A 15,000-nucleotide genomic window follows, 5' to 3' on the forward strand; every position below is an offset into this window, starting at 1 on the left:
CTTTATCTGAAGTCTCTTTATATAGACCTTAGTGGTCCCTCAATACTGTATCTGAAGTCTCTTTTATATAGACCTTAGTGGTCCCCTAATACTGTATCTGAAGTCTCTTTTATATAGACCTTAGTGGTCCCCTAATACTGTATCTGAAGTATCTTTTATATAGACCTTAGTGGTCCCCAATACTGTATCTGAAGTCTCTTTTATATAGACCTTAGTGGTCCCCTAATTCTGTATCTGAAGTCTCTTTTATATAGACCTTAGTGGTCCCCTAATACTGTATCTGAAGTCTCTTTTATATAGACCTTAGTGGTCCCCTAATACTGTATCTGAAGTCTCTTTTATATAGACCTTAGTGGTCCCCTAATACTGTATCTGAAGTCTCTTTTATATAGACCTTAGTGGTCCCCTAATACTGTATCTGAAGTCTCTTTTATATAGACCTTAGTGGTCCCCTAATACTGTATCTGAAGTATCTTTTTATATAGACCTTAGTGGTCCTCTAATACTGTATCTGAAGTCTCTTTTATATAGACCTTAGTGGTCCCCTAATACTGTATCTGAAGTCTCTTTATATAGACCTTAGTGGTCCCCTAATACTGTATCTGAAGTCTCTTTTATATAGACCTTAGTGGTCCCCTAATACTGTATCTGAAGTCTCTTTTATATAGACCTTAGTGGTCCCCTAATACTGTATCTGAAGTCTCTTTTATATAGACCTTAGTGGTCCCCTAATACTGTATCTGAAGTCTCTTTTATATAGACCTTAGTGGTCCCCTAATACTGTATCTGAAGTCTCTTTTATATAGACCTTAGTGGTCCCCTAATACTGTATCTGAAGTCTTTTTTATATAGACCTTAGTGGTCCCCTAATACTGTATCTGAAGTCTCTTTTATATAGACCTTAGTGGTCCCCTAATACTGTATCTGAAGTCTCTTTTATATAGACCTTAGTGGTCCCCTAATACTGTATCTGAAGTCTCTTTTATATAGACCTTAGTGGTCCCCTAATACTGTATCTGAAGTCTCTTTTATATAGACCTTAGTGGTCCCCTAATACTGTATCTGAAGTCTCTTTTATATAGGACCAAGTTCGCAAAGGTACCGTTCACCTACATCCCTACACACTTTTAAATGAGATCATTTCAGGGTTCATTTAAAGTAAGCTCTGTATTTGACGCATCAAACTCGTCTTTGGGTCTCTGCAAACTATTTAACATTTCTCACTCCGCTCTCCTACAGCAACAGCACCAACAGCACCACAGGAGGGACAGCCCTGGCCAGGTTTGCTATCCGGGGCATGTTAAAGACCTTTGGTCTGCACGGCGTGGTGCTGGTGAGGTATTGGTATCCTATTGAGATGCCGGAGCGTCTGCCTGCTGGATCTCGACGGACTGCGGCTAACGGCTTAGTCTCACTGGACAGCAGCAACATTCAGATTCACAGGTAGCCTATACAGCTAACAGGGAGAAGCATCATGTAAATGCATTCTGCTCCAGCCCTCCAAATGTATCAAATCAGTTTTTACCTGCTTTGCTTTAAGGGAACTGCTTCGCTGTGAGAGTGCGCTGGCTCGGTTCTACTGTCGTATGGCCCTGCTCAACATCTTTGCCCCGAAGAGTCCCCACACCTTCACTCGTCTCTTCCACATACGTGCTATCCGTGACATCACCCTGGAGCACCTGCAGCTGCTGTCCAATCAGCTGCTGGCTCCACCCCTCCCTGGTGAGTAGTAATCTTTCTCGTGAACAACTGGATCGCTCAGTGACTCCATCTACACGCACATATGGTTCCGGTTTTTGCCCTCATTCTGAAAAAGACAATATTCTGCCTTAAGCTGTTAATGAACGTGAATATTCCACTAATATTAACCGGTACATGCAGCTGTGTAAAATAGGTCTTTGGTGATGTTTAAAAGTAGCTGTGTTTCTTTTTCTTTTCTTTCGGCTAGTTTTAGTCCAAAGAGAACTCAATATAGTTTTAGTCAAACCATTTTAGAAAATACAACGTTTCGGTCCCAGACCTTCATCAGGTAAATTCCCTGAATTTACCTGATGAAGGTCAGGTCTTCCCCCGACTCATTTCCTGGTAACGGGCTCCAGTTGATTGTGAAGAAGCCTTTCTTAAGGGATCTACACGGGAATGGTTATGTAAGTAGCTCTCCTTTGGTCTCTCATTTTAACAGATTAACAGAAGTATGCATAATTACCTTTCATGATATCTGTTAGGAACAAGCAGCATACCTGGCACAGCCAACTCAAGAGAAGATTCAGAACAGAACGGGCTCCACCAATCAACATTCAGAACAGAACGGGCTCCACCAATCAACATTCAGAACAGAACGGGCTCCACCAATCAACATTCAGAACAGAACGGGCTCCACCAATCAACATTCAGAACAGAACGAACAGAACGGGCTCCACCAATCAACATTCAGAACAGAACGAACAGAACGGGCTCCACCAATCAACATTCAGAACAGAACGGGGCTCCACCAATCAACATTCAGAACAGAACGGGCTCCACCAATCAACATTCAGAACAGAACGGGCTCCACCAATCAACATTCAGAACAGAACGGGCTCCACCAATCAACATTCAGAACAGAACGGGCTCCACCAATCAACATTCAGAACAGAACGGGCTCCACCAATCAACATTCAGAACAGAACGGGCTCCACCAATCAACATTCAGAACAGAACGGGCTCCACCAATCAACAATGAGGAAGTAAAACGGGTCAAAGAGAAGTTTCAGAAAGATCACTGAAGAGCCACAAGACTCTACATCCACATGTCTAAAAGGACTGAAGACATGATGGTGTGTCTCTGTGTGTCTCTGTGTGTGTGTGTGTGTGTGTGTGTGTGTGTGTGTGTGTGTGTGTGTGTGTGTGTGTGTGTGTGTGTGTGTCTCTCTCTCTGTTTGTGTGTGTCTCTCTCTCTCTGTGTGTGTGTGTGTGTGTGTGTCTGTGTGTGTGTGTGTGTGTGTGTGTGTGTGTGTGTGTGTGTGTGTGTGTGTGTGTGTGTGTGTGTGTCTCTCTGTTCTGTTTGTGTGTCTCTCTCTCTCTGTGTGTGTGTGTGTGTGTGTGTGTGTGTGTGTGTGTGTGTGTGTGTGTGTGTGTGTGTGTGTGTGTGTGTGTGTGTGTGTGTGTGTGTGTGTGTGTGTGTGTGTCTGTGTGTGTGTGTGTGTGTGTGTGTGTGTGTGTGTGTGTGTGTGTGTGTGTGTCTCTCTCTGTTTGTGTGTGTCTCTCTCTCTGTGTGTGTGTGTGTGTGTATGTGTCTGTGTGTGTGTCTCTGTGTGTGTGTGTGTGTGTGTAGTGTGTGTAGTGTGTGTAGCTGTGCGTCCCAGTGTGTCTCAGTGGCTGCTGTGTGTGCTACTGGCCCTGCTGTGTGTCGCAGTGTTGATGCTCCCCCTCCACACTGACAGCAGCTCGATGGTTCCACGCTGCCTGCACGTCTCCACCAATCAGAAGCTGGCCTACACCTACACACTAGGTAACACACACACACACACATAGTAGCGTTGCCTACATGGTGTGAGTTAGTTTTCAGGATCATGTGTGTTTACTGGTGCCGGTGTAGAGCTGTAGGCTCCTCATGAATATGATGACTTCCAGCGCTATTTAAAGAATTCACTGATTTTTAATTCCAACAAACAGATAAACAGTTTGGTGAACAAACAACATCATGATGCAGATTTAGTTAAAAGTCTGAATTGAAACTTTATTAGGTCTGTTGTAAGATGACAAGCAAACAAGTTTTAAAACCCTGATTTAGTGGATGGAGTCTGGTTCTATCAGGGCTAACAAAGGGTTAACACAGAAACACAACAACTGTCTGTCTGTCTGCCTGTCTGTGTGTATGTCTGTCTACCTGCCTGTCTGTCTGCCTGTCTACCTGCCTGTCTGTCTGTCTGCCTGTCTGTCTTTCTGTCTGCCTGTCTACCTGCCTGTGTGTCTGTCTGTCTGTGTGTCTACCTGTCTGTCTGTCTGTCTGTGTGTTCAGTATGACAGAGATGGGAAGTAACGAAGTACAAATACTTTGTTACAGTACTCAAGTAGATTTTTCAGATGTTTTTACTTTACTTTACTATTTATTTTTGTGGCGACTTTTTACTTTTACTCCTTACATTTTAACATGAATATCGGTACTTTCTACTCCTTACATTTTAACATGAATATCGGTACTTTCTACTCCTTACATTTTAACACGAATATCGGTACTTTCTACTCCTTACATTTTAACATGAATATCGGTACTTTCTACTCCTTACATTTTAACATGAATATCGGTACTTTCTACTCCTTACATTTTAACATGAATATCGGTACTTTCTACTCCTTACATTTTAACATGAATATTGGTACTTTCTACTCCTTACATTTTAACACGAATATCGGTACTTTCTACTCCTTACATTTTAACACTAATATCGGTACTTTCTACTCCTTACATTTTAACATGAATATCGGTACTTTCTACTCCTTACATTTTAACACTAATATCGGTACTTTCTACTCCTTACATTTTAACATGAATATCGGTACTTTCTTCTCCTTACATTTTAACATGAATATCGGTACTTTCTACTCCTTACATTTTAACATGAATATCGGTACTTTCTACTGCTTACATTTTAACACTAATATCGGTACTTTCTACTCCTTACATTTTAACATGAATATCGGTACTTTCTACTCCTTACATTTTAACATGAATATCGGTACTTTCTACTCCTTACATTTTAACATGAATATCGGTACTTTCTACTGCTTACATTTTAACACTAATATCGGTTTTTACTCCTTACATTTTAACACTAATATCGGTACTTTCTACTCCTTACATTTTAACATGAATATCGGTACTTTCTTCTCCTTACATTTTAACACTAATATCGGTACTTTCTACTCCTTACATTTTAACACTAATATCGGTACTTTCTACTCCTTACATTTTAACATGAATATCGGTACTTTCTACTCCTTACATTTTAACATGAATATCGGTACTTTCTACTCCTTACATTTTAACATGAATATCGGTACTTTCCACTCCTTACATTTTAACATGAATATCGGTACTTTCTACTCCTTACATTTTAACACTAATATCGGTACTTTCTACTCCTTACATTTTAACACTAATATCGGTACTTTCTACTCCTTACATTTTAACATGAATATCGGTACTTTCTACTCCTTACATTTTAACACTAATATCGGTACTTTCTACTCCTTACATTTTAACATGAATATCGGTACTTTCAACTCCTTACATTTTAACACGAATATCGGTACTTTCTACTCCTTTCATTTTAACACTAATATCGGTACTTTCTACTCCTTTCATTTTAACACTAATATCGGTAATTTCCACTCCTTACATTTTAACATGAATATTGGTACTTTCTACTCCTTACATTTTAACATGAATATCGGTACTTTCTACTCCTTACATTTTAACATGAATATCGGTACTTTCTACTTCTTTCATTTTAACACTAATATCGGTACTTTCTACTCCTTACATTTTAACACTAATATCGGTACTTTCTACTCCTTACATTTTAACACTAATATCGGTACTTTCTACTCCTTACATTTTAACACTAATATCGGTACTTTCTACTCCTTACATTTTAACACTAATATCGGTACTTTCTACTCCTTACATTTTAACATGAATATCAGTACTTTCTACTCCTTTCATTTTAACACTAATATCGGTACTTTCTACTCCTTACATTTTAACATGAATATCTGTACTTTCTACTCCTTACATTTTAACACGAATATCGGTACTTTCTACTCCTTTCATTTTAACACTAATATCGGTACTTTCTACTCCTTACATTTTAACATGAATATCTGTACTTTCTACTCCTTACATTTTAACATGAATATCGGTACTTTCTACTCCTTACATTTTAACATGAATATTGGTACTTTCTACTCCTTACATTTAAACACTAATATCGGTACTTTCTACTCCTTACATTTTAACATGAATATCGGTACTTTCTACTCCTTACATTTTAACATGAATATCGGTACTTTCTACTCCTTACATTTTAACACTAATATCGGTACTTTCTACTCCTTACATTTTAACATGAATATCGGTACTTTTACTCCTTACATTTTAACATGAATATCGGTACTTTCTACTCCTTACATTTTAACACTAATATCGGTACTTTCTATTCCTTACATTTTAACACTAATATCGGTACTTTTACTCCTTACATTTTAACACTAATATCGGTACTTTTACTCCTTACATTTTAACACTAATATCGGTACTTTCTACTCCTTACATTTTAACACTAATATCGGTACATTTTATAAAATGTGCTCGTTCCTTTAGTTTTGTCCAACAGCTCGTCTATCAGGAGTGATTGTGAGTGCATGTCAGAAAATAGAGCAGACACGCGCCTCACACCGCGAGCCACACGGAGAAACAAATGAGAGAAAAGAAAAAGACCCAATCTGTCTGGAGGATAACCAGTTAGATGGTGTGTGTGTGTCCTTGAGAACTGTAAGTCAGTTAATGTAAGCCTGTTGGTGTACTGGTCTATAGTTCTTACAAACTTAAAGTAAGTTAGCTAGTGATTTAGTTGTTTGTGTTCTTCACCTGTTAGCTAGGTTGCACGTTTGATCTGATTAAAGCATCAAAAGAGAGAAGTTGTCTCCGTCATGTTTTAACAGACACACCTGGGGGGGTGAAGTTAGAAACCAGAATCAGCTTTAAATCCAGTCCTAATCTAGTCCTCACTGACAAGTTTCAAATCATTTCACTGGAGTTACCGTTATTATTTTTCCCGTCATCAATACCGAATTCAATCTAATTGATAATATACTTGACGCACCACTACAAGACGACTCAACAGATTCGGCGGCATTAATTTTCGGCATATCGTTGCAGCATGATGGTGGTACCGTTAGCACTAGTAGTATGGATGGAGACATGAGAGATCCCAGAGATTCAGCAGACAAGCAGCAAGACATTCCCAATCATCCTTGGCCTTATCTGAGAGAGATGTTTAGGCATCAAGAATATGACTCCTGGCCAATGGGCTGCGTAGCTCTTAAAGTATGGGGAACTTCTTCATTAATGTCTGTTTAGTAATTCATATTTAATCCTTTATTTTCTTTCCAGAAGCCAGATTTGAGCACACACACACATACATGTAGATTCCTTTAAATGTTAAGGGGAAGATTAAAAAAGAGAAACTGGATCTGTGAATTCATATCTTACTACTCAGTCAGGATCTTATTAACCTGGAGTCCCAGTCTCTGTCACAATAATCATATATGTGTCATGTTTTAGGGCTAATGGCAGACATCCATTTAACATGTAGCCAATGGCATATAAAGAGTCCACTGAAGTTTCTCAGCTACCACTCTAGTAACGTGTGTGTGCTCCAGGTAGCTTAGCATAAAAACTGGTTGTCATTCACAAGGCTACTTTTACTTTTATACTTTAAAGTACATTTCCAAGCCTGTACTTTGTTACTTTTACTTGAGTAAAGAAGTTAAATCAGTACTTCTACTTTTACCAGAGTATTTTCTAACACAAGTATCTGTACTTCTTCTGTGTGTGTGTGTGTGTGTCTGTGTGTTCAGTATGATAACTGTCTGTCTGTCTGTGTGTTCAGTATCTGTCTGTCTGTGTGTTCAGTATGATAACTGTCTGTCTGTCTGTGTGTTCAGTATGATAACTGTCTGTCTACCTGTCTGTCTGTGTGTTCAGTATGATAACTGTCTGTCTGTCTGTCTGTCTGTGTGTTCAGTATGTAACTGTCTGTCTGTGTGTTCAGTTTGATAACTGTCTGTCTGTCTGTCTGTCTGTGTGTTCAGTATGATAACTGTCTGTCTGTGTGTTCAGTTTGATAACTGTCTGTCTGTCTGTCTGTCTGTGTGTTCAGTCTGATACCAGTCTGTCTACCTGTCTGTCTGTGTGTTCAGTATGATAACTGTCTGTCTACCTGTCTGTCTGTGTGTTCAGTATGATAACTGTCTGTCTCTCTCAGGTCTTCTCACCGTGGTGTTTCTACGGTGACATCACGCTGCCTCCGCTGTTTTGATGGACTCACACACACACACACACACACACAAACACACACACACACACACACACACACACAGAGACACACATACACACACACACACACACACACACACACACACACACACACACACACACACACACACACACACACACACAGAGATTAAAATAAATGTAACCTTCATCCAGCTCTGTATCAAAGTTTTCTTTGTAAGTTAGACAGCGGGAGGGTTTGTAGCTTTCTCTGAAATACATCCAAAGTGCTGCCGTGAGGGACTGAACTCCGCACACTGATCTCATGAAGTGGAGTATGTACCACACGCCAATCCGTACGCCATTTAGGCCTGTTATCAAGACGCAGAATCACTTTGTACCGTGTTTATCAACGCAGTTCACCACCATTGACCTCCATTACTAGTGAGTTTTCACCGTAGTGAGCAGCATAAAGGGATGTAGGTCTGTGTAAAGAGGTTGGTTGTGGTGGCTGATGGGTAAAACAGGACTCTCACCAGGAGAGACGCATCACTTCCTGCCTGTGGCGATCTTCAACTGTTTGTGTTTTTAATCCTTCCTCAATGTTTCTTTCCTAAACCCAACCGGTTATTGTTTTCATAAGCATGTTTTTGTCATTTATTTTCCGTGTTCTTGTCGTTTCTTTGTGTTACTAAAGCCTTTCCCTGTTCTTCTCCTAAACCGAACCAGTTATTGTTTTCATAAGCGTGTTTTTGTCGTTTTTTTCCGTGTTTATGTCGTTTTTTTCCCGTGTTTTTGTCATTTATTTTCCGTGTTTTTGTCGTTTATTTGTGTTACTAAAGCCTTTCCCTGTTCTTCTCCTAAACCCAACCGGTTATTGTTTTCATAAGCATGTTTTTGTCGTTTATTTTCCGTGTTTTTGTCGTTTGTTTGTGTTACTAAAGCCTTTCCCTGTTCTTCTCCTAAACCCAACCGTTTATTGTTTTCATAAGCATGTTTTTGTCGTTTATTTTCCGTGTTTTTGTCGTTTATTTTCCGTGTTGTTGTCGTTTGTTTGTGTTACTAAAGCCTTTCCCTGTTCTTCTCCTAAACCCTACCTTTCTTCTTCTTCTTTTCTTTAACCTGCCTCTCTTAGTCATGCTGTTATAATCCTAGACTGCCGGGGAAGTTCCTTCCTTCCTACGACACACTGAGCTGCTCTCTCCTCTCTTTTCATCTCTTTCCTTTTGGGTGCATCCTGTCCCAGAAATGTTTGTTACTAACACACACACACACACACAAAGACACACACACACACACACACACACACACACACACACACATAGACAAACACACACACACACACACAGAAACACACACACACACAGACATAGACACACACACACACACACACACACACACACACACACACACACACACACACACACACACACACACACACACACATAGACACACATAGACACACACATACACACAAGACACACACACACACACACACACACACACATAGACACACACACACACACACACACACACAGACACACATAGACACACAGACACACACACACATAGACACACACACACACACACAGACACACATACACACACACACACACACACACAGACACACATACACACACACACACACACACACACACACAGACACACATAGACACACACACACACACACACACACACACACACACACACAGACACACATAGACACACATACACACACACACACACATAGACACACATAGACACACACACACACACACACACACACACACAGACACACATAGACACACACACACAGACACACAGACACACCTACACACACACATACACAGACACACATAGACACACACACACACACACATAGACACACATAGACACACACACACACACACACACACAGACACATAGACACACACACACACACACACAAGACACACACACACACACACACACACACATAGACACACACAGACACACACAAATAGACAGACACACACACACATAGAGACACAGACACACACACAAAGACACACACACACACAAAGACACACAGAGACACACACACACAGACACACACACAGACACACACAGAGACACACACACACAGACACACACACAGACACGCATAGAGACACACACACAGACAGACACTCACACACAAAGACACACACATACATACAGACACACAAAGACACACACAGAGACACACACACACACACACAAAGACACACACAGTCACACACACAGAGACACACACACACAAAGACAAACACACAGAGACACACACACATAGAGACACACACACACACACACACACACACACACACACACACACACACACACACACACACAATCACAAAGACACACACACACACAATCACAGACACACAATCACAGACACACACAGAGACACACACACACAGACAAGAGGAGAGAAAACTTTATTTAAACTGGACCAGAGACAGTCCAAGCTGTGGCTCGGGGCCCTGAAGAGGCCTTCAGGATCAATCTGATTCTCTGAGTTATTTAGTTTTTGCTTCTTGGAGATTAAAATAAATGTAACGTTCATCCAGCTCTGTATCGATAAAGTTTTCTTTGTAAATTAGACAGTGTGCAGCGGGAGGGTTTGGAGCTTTCTCTGAAATAAATGTGTCAAGTATTTAAATATTAAAAGACAAACCATCTAAATATTTTGAGAATTTCAAAAAGCTTTGAAGATAAATAAAGTTTGTTTGAACAACTTTATTGGCATTCTTACATCAGACAGAGTTAAACAGGAGAATAATATAAAAATAATAATGTTCATGAATATTTATTGGCGGTAATCAGCTTCCGTATATCCAAAATAAAATACCTTCCATTGAATGTTGATGTTGTTATTCTTTATTTAACTGTTTTTGTTTTTACATGTTTGAAATAATAAATCATTCATTCATTCATTTTTTTAATATTTCAACTTTTTTACTTGAAATATTCCGACTTTTATTCTGAAAAGAAATTCTAAATATACGGTCTTTGTTCCCATCACCAATATGTGTGTAAGAGTGATCCTGTACAGACTCAACTGATCAGCTGTGAGAAACAGGAGGAGACTCTCCGTCCTCCAGAGGACTCAGAGACACTGAGGAACCAGGAGACCAGAACCCAAACCCAGGATAGAGAGTCTGAGTGAATGTGGTGTTGAAGGTGTGGAGGTGGATCAGTGAGTCAGAGGAAACTGAGTAGAAGGACAGAGAGCCAGCAGGACAGTCCACATACACTGCTACTCTACCAGAGGGGGGGGAGGAGGAGATGTGTGTTGGTCTGTTATTGTGAAGGACAGAGTAACCACCATCAGAGCAGATCAGACTCCAGGACTGATCATTCCATCCAAACCAACAGTCATTACCATCTCCTCTCCTCCTGATTCCTCTGTAACTCACTGATATATGAACCTCTCCTCTCGTCTCAACCTCCCAGTAACAGCGACCAGTCAGACCATCTCTACACAGCAGCTGATACCAGATGTCAAACCTCTCTGGATGATCAGGATATGGCTGATCCTCCTCCACACGTGTCACCTTCCTGTTGTTGTCAGACAGTTTGAGGTTTCTGTTCACTGTGTTTGTGTCCAGTGTGAGTTGACAGGAATCTGACGGAGAGAAGGAGACACAACACAGCAGCAGATTATCATCTAGCACAGCTGATGGTGGATTTATGTGTGTCTCTGTGTGTGTGAGTGTGTGTGTTTGTCTCCATCTCTGTGTGTGTCTCTGTGTGTGTGTGTGTGTGTGTGTCTCCCTCTGTGTGTGTGTGTGTCTCCCTGTGTGTGTGTGTGTCTCTCCCTCTGTGTGTGTGTGTGTGTGTGTGTGTCTCCCTCTCTGTGTGTGTGTCTGTGTGTGTGTCTGCCTCTGTTGTTCTTACTGCTGGAGAAGCTGTTCAGTAAGGTAGGGGAGGTCTTCTCCAAACACATGTTCATCCTAGGGTTCAGCTATAGTAAGATTGCTAAATATAAATGTCAGCTGTTGAATTTCATCCTGGGCCAATCAAAGATGGCGGTGTATGTGAGCAGGAAGAGGAAGGTGGATGACCCTGTTGATATTAATGTAAATCTCCTGTTTACTCGGATGGTGAAAGCCAGAATCCGGATTGATGTTAATTATTATAAAGAGATGAAGGATGTGGATGAATTCAGGGTGATCTGGGCCCATGGTGATCTCTCTCTCTCTCTCTCTCTCTCTCTCTCTCTCTCTCTCTCTCTCTCTCTCTCTCTCTCTCTCTCTATATATATATATATATATATATATATATATATATATATATATATATATATATCTATCTATCTATCTATCCATGGTGATGTGTTGTGCTCTGTTGAAGGAGACCAGATCTCTTTCTCTCTGTCTCTCTGTATCTCTGTATCTCTCTCTCTCTATCTCTCTATCTATCTATCTATCTATCTATCTATCTATCTATCTATCTATCTATCTATCTATCCATGGTGATGTGTTGTGCTCTGTTGAAGGAGACCAGATCTCTTTCTCTCTGTATCTCTGTATATATATCTCTCTCTCTTTCTGTATATATATATCTCTCTCTATCTATCTATCCATGGTGTTGTGTTGTGCTCTGTTGAAGGAGACCAGCTCTCTCTCTCTCTCTCTCTGTATATATATATATATATATATATATATATATATATATATATATATATATATATATATATATATATATATATATATATATATATATATATATATATATATATATATATATATATATATATATATATATATATATGTATGTATCATAAATATCACCAATCAATACTCAGTGTTAAAGCCCCGCCTACTGACCAATCAATACTCAGTGTTAAAGCACCGCCTGCTGACCAATCAATACTCAGTGTTAAAGCCCCGCCTACTGACCAATCAATACTCAGTGTTAAAGCTCCACCTACTGACCAATCAATACTCAGTGTTAAAGCACCGCCTACTGACCAATCAATACTCAGTGTTAAAGCACCGCCTACTGACCAATCAATACTCAGTGTTAAAGCACCGCCTACTGACCAATCAATACTCAGTGTTAAAACACCGCCTACTGACCAATCAATACTCAGTGTTAAAGCACCGCCTACTGACCACTTTAACACTATTAATAGGTTGATTGATAACGGCGTCACCGTTCTTAAAGAAGATCAGGCGGAGAGAAAGGGGGAGAGAGAGAGAGAGAGAGAGAGGGGGGGAGAGAAAGGGGAGAGGGGGGAAAGAGGGAGAGAGAGAGGGGAGAGAGAGAGAGAGGGGGGAGAGAGAGAGGGGGGGAGAGAAAGGGGGAGAGAGAGAGAGAGAGGGGGAGAGAAAGGGGGAGAGGGAGAGAGGGGGAGAGAGAGAGAGAGAGAGAGGAGAGAGAGGGAGAGAGAGAGAGAGAGAGAGAGGGAGAGAGGGAGAGAGGGGTTAACATGGGTATTTTTATGAAATATAGCCTATATATATTGTAATGGGAGGGAATTACATATCGGCTTCTTGAGCCGTGTGTCAGTTTGAATTATGTTTTTATATTTTTTATTTGCTCTGACGATGGCTTCCCACTGCCAGGGTTACAACTGAAATAATAGGCTGAAGCAACGACAGTTTATGGAAAGCACCGTTGTAATTATGGTCAGATATCGGTCCTGACTGATGAGGAAGTCATATTACAGTTTTTTCTGATTGCTAAACAACACAACTGGAGTCACATGTCCAAAACTCTGACTCCAGTCTGCTCTACCTACAGACACCTGAACTAAAGAGTTCAGCACAATCCTCACTGAGATAACACACACACACACACTGAGATAACACACACACACACACACACTGAGATAACACACACACACACACACACACACACACACACTGTCACTCAGAACACACTGAGGGTAAAAACACTAGCATCAAACACCAATACACAAATTACTAACTTTCTCATCTTTACAGTTTGAACAATTTGAGTGACTTGACACTACTCAATAGTTTATTTAAGGAAAAGATATAGATTGTATAATATACGTATAGTAATATTTACATAAGGTAAACAAGAATAATGAAAATCAGCAGTTTTCTTCAATATAGAATTTTATCTCTAGTAATTTATGGAATTACTGGGTAAAAACCTAAAGGTACATACGTAACAGTACCAGAGAATAATGTGACTAATCCTGCTCTCTCCAGCATCATGTGGCAAGTTTTCTTCATCACATTGGATGTCTTCATCATCTCTAAATACTAATGCATGTGGTGTTTCTATTGCTTTCACCTCCATTGCTTTCTGAAAAACAGTAAGAACACAGTTTTACTATTGTAAAGATATAGTGTTTTTCACTTTTTTTACATAACCTCAGACATCTTACCTGGACATGTTGGTATCTTTGATCTTTTACCTGTTTCTCTCAAACAGTACAGTGTATAATTGTTTCATTCTTATTTGGTGTTTGTATACAATAAAAGTATTTCTGATCTTTCTCTGTATAAATACCATATATGTTCACTAACTAGTCTAAAACTAGACACCTGGTGAGGCTTTCAGTTATAATCCCAATCAGCAGTGTTTGATAGGCACCAGACTGAGATCTATTCTGTGTTGAATGTGTGGTTAACAGTGTTGACAGCAGTGTGTTAGCATCTGAACAAAGTGCTGTAAATCTACAGTGTTGTGCAGGTTGTGGTTAAAGTCATGGGATAAGTGTGTAGAGTTTAGAAAACTGTGTTCAAGCGATGAGAAACCAACTAGAGTTTGGTCCACATGAACTACTGCTGTGCAGACTGGAGTTAGAGTTTTGGACATGTGACTCCAGTTGTGCCCACTGTCGTTTAGCAACCGAAAAAACCTGTAATAAGAGTTGTGATTTAAACATCTACAGCGTCGGCTATTTATTTATTTGCCAGCTTTCCTTCCTGTTTCAGGAAGCAGCGACTGGATTGTGT

The 15,000-nt window shown here is 40.1% G+C and overlaps 1 protein-coding gene and 1 pseudogene across 1 annotated transcript in view; one reads left to right on the forward strand and one right to left on the reverse strand.

Annotated features, from left to right (window-relative positions):
- The window catches only part of LOC114546103 (zinc finger protein 721-like), a 1,066,380-nt gene that overhangs the window by 291,994 nt on the left and 759,386 nt on the right, over positions 1-15,000 (forward strand). The window lies entirely within an intron of this gene.
- LOC114574034 (NACHT, LRR and PYD domains-containing protein 12-like) overlaps positions 10,842-15,000 on the reverse strand; it is a 46,955-nt pseudogene continuing 42,796 nt past the window's right edge.

Source organism: Perca flavescens, chromosome 19 (assembly GCF_004354835.1).
Source record: "Perca flavescens isolate YP-PL-M2 chromosome 19, PFLA_1.0, whole genome shotgun sequence".
NCBI lineage: Eukaryota > Metazoa > Chordata > Actinopteri > Perciformes > Percidae > Perca > Perca flavescens.